The sequence below is a fragment of the Ooceraea biroi genome, chromosome 12, assembly GCF_003672135.1.
Source record: "Ooceraea biroi isolate clonal line C1 chromosome 12, Obir_v5.4, whole genome shotgun sequence".
NCBI lineage: Eukaryota > Metazoa > Arthropoda > Insecta > Hymenoptera > Formicidae > Ooceraea > Ooceraea biroi.
The window spans coordinates 3,185,368-3,188,597 of NC_039517.1; positions in this window are offsets into that span (position 1 = coordinate 3,185,368).

Below are 3,230 nucleotides of genomic sequence, written 5' to 3' on the forward strand. Positions count from 1 at the left end.
CAAAATGGAAAAAAGTTAAAAACTTGCATTTGTCTTTTCTAACTTTTTTCCATTTTGAATATAAAGTCAGAATTCTGTGTTCTCCTGTATTCTAACCTCTAATCCTAAAGGAAAACACAGAATTCTCTTTTATGACGCTTCGAAAGTCACTTCGAAAAGCATCCTCATATTCCTTAATTGTGTCCAAACACCGTTCAACGGCGATTTTGTGCGTACAAATTGCCAAATTGGTGTAAAAAGCATTTTATTGTGCAAATATTGTGCGATGGCAGCACCATCGCGAAGAAGTTCACTATAGCGATGGTAATTGCAGTTTCGAAAATTCTTTTTATTGCTTGTGCAGAATAAAAATCCTTTTCCACAACTGAAGTATAGATAGAAAGAAAGTTCGTTCTACAGGACTTTATACCCAAAATGGAAAAAAGTTAAAAACTTGCATTTGCCTTTTCTACCTTTTTCCATTTTGAATATAAAGTCAGAATTCTGTGTTCTCCTGTATTCTAACCTCTAATCCTAAAGGAAAACACAGAATTCTCTTTTATGACGCTTCGAAAGTCACTTCGAAAAGCATTCTCATATTCCTTAATTGTGTCCAAACACCGTTCAACGGCGATTTTGTGCGTACAAATTGCCAAATTTGTGTAAAAAGCATTTTATTGTGCAAATATTGTGCGATGGCAGCACCATCGCGAAGAAGTTCACTATAGCGATGGTAATTGCAGTTTCGAAAATTCTTTTTATTGCTTGTGCAGAATAAAAATCCTTTTCCACAAATGAAGGATAGATAGAAAGAAAGCCCGCTCTACAGGACTTTATACCCAAAATGGAAAAAAGTGAAAAACTTGCATTTGTCTTTTCCAACTTTTTTCCATTTTGAATATAAAGTCAGAATTCTGTGTTCTCCTGTATTCTAACCTCTAATCCTAAAGGAAAACACAGAATTCTCTTTTATGACGCTTCGAAAGTCACTTCGAAAAGCATCCTCATATTCCTTAATTGTGTCCAAACACCGTTCAACGGCGATTTTGTGCGTACAAATTGCCAAATTTGTGTAAAAAGCATTTTATTGTGCAAATATTGTGCGATGGCAGCACCATCGCGAAGAAGTTCACTATAGCGATGGTAATTGCAGTTTCGAAAATTCTCTTTATTGCTTGTGCAGAATAAAAAATCCTTTTCCACAAATGAAGTATAGATAGAAAGAAAGCCCGCTCTACAGGACTTTATACCCAAAATGGAAAAAAGTTAAAAACTTGCATTTGTCTTTTCCAACTTTTTTCCATTTTGAATATAAAGTCAGAATTCTGTGTTCTCCTGTATTCTAACCTCTAATCCTAAAGGAAAACACAGAATTCTCTTTTATGACGCTTCGAAAGTCACTTCGAAAAGCATCCTCATATTCCTTAATTGTGTCCAAACACCGTTCAACGGCGATTTTGTGCGTACAAATTGCCAAATTTGTGTAAAAAGCATTTTATTGTGCAAATATTATGCGATGGCAGCACCATCGCGAAGAAGTTCACTATAGCGATGGTAATTGCAGTTTCGAAAATTCTCTTTATTGCTTGTGCAGAATAAAAAATCCTTTTCCACAAAAGAAGTATAGATAGAAAGAAAGCCCGCTCTACAGGACTTTATACCCAAAATGGAAAAAAGTTAAAAACTTGCATTTGTCTTTTCCAACTTTTTTCCATTTTGAATATAAAGTCAGAATTCTGTGTTCTCCTGTATTCTAACCTCTAATCCTAAAGGAAAACACAGAATTCTCTTTTATGACGCTTCGAAAGTCACTTCGAAAAGCATCCTCATATTCCTTAATTGTGTCCAAACACCGTTCAACGGCGATTTTGTGCGTACAAATTGCCAAATTTGTGTAAAAAGCATTTTATTGTGCAAATATTGTGCGATGGCAGCACCATCGCGAAGAAGTTCACTATAGCGATGGTAATTGCAGTTTCGAAAATTCTCTTTATTGCTTGTGCAGAATAAAAAATCCTTTTCCACAAATGAAGTATAGATAGAAAGAAAGCCCGCTCTACAGGACTTTATACCCAAAATGGAAAAAAGTTAAAAACTTGCATTTGTCTTTTCCAACTTTTTTCCATTTTGAATATAAAGTCAGAATTCTGTGTTCTCCTGTATTCTAACCTCTAATCCTAAAGGAAAACACAGAATTCTCTTTTATGACGCTTCGAAAGTCACTTCGAAAAGCATCCTCATATTCCTTAATTGTGTCCAAACACCGTTCAACGGCGATTTTGTGCGTACAAATTGCCAAATTTGTGTAAAAAGCATTTTATTGTGCAAATATTATGCGATGGCAGCACCATCGCGAAGAAGTTCACTATAGCGATGGTAATTGCAGTTTCGAAAATTCTCTTTATTGCTTGTGCAGAATAAAAAATCCTTTTCCACAAATGAAGTATAGATAGAAAGAAAGTCCGCTCTACAGGACTTTATACTCAAAATGGAAAAAAGTTAAAAACTTGCATTTGTCTTTTCCAACTTTTTTCCATTTTGAATATAAAGTCAGAATTCTGTGTTCTCCTGTATTCTAACCTCTAATCCTAAAGGAAAACACAGAATTCTCTTTTATGACGCTTCTAAAGTCACATCGAAAAGCATCCTCATATTCCTTAATTGTGTCCAAACACCGTTCAACGGCGATTTTGTGCGTACAAATTGCCAAATTTGTGTAAAAAGCATTTTATTGTGCAAATATTGTGCGATGGCAGCACCATCGCGAAGAAGTTCACTATAGCGATGGTAATTGCAGTTTCGAAAATTCTCTTTGTTGCTTGTGCAGAATAAAAATTCCTTTTCCACAAATGAAGTATAGATAGAAAGAAAGTCCGCTCTACAGGACTTTATATTCAAAATGGAAAAAAGTTAGAAAAGACAAATGCAAGTTTTTAACTTTTTTCCATTTTGAATATAAAGTCCTGTAGAGCGGGCTTTCTTTCCATCTATACTTCATTTGTGGAAAAGGATTTTTTATTCTGCACGAGCAATAAAGAGAATTTTCGAAACTGCAATTACCATCGCTATAGTGAAAAAATAGTTCACTAGCAACTCCAGCATCCCTTAATAATGTATAGACGTTGACCATCATTTGCACATCTTTACTATGACAAAAAGAAAACCAGAAGTTGGTAACTTTGGCCATGTAGTTCGCCTTGCGATGGAGAGATGTCGCTAGTTGGTAAATTCGATGGTCGAACAGCTGTGTG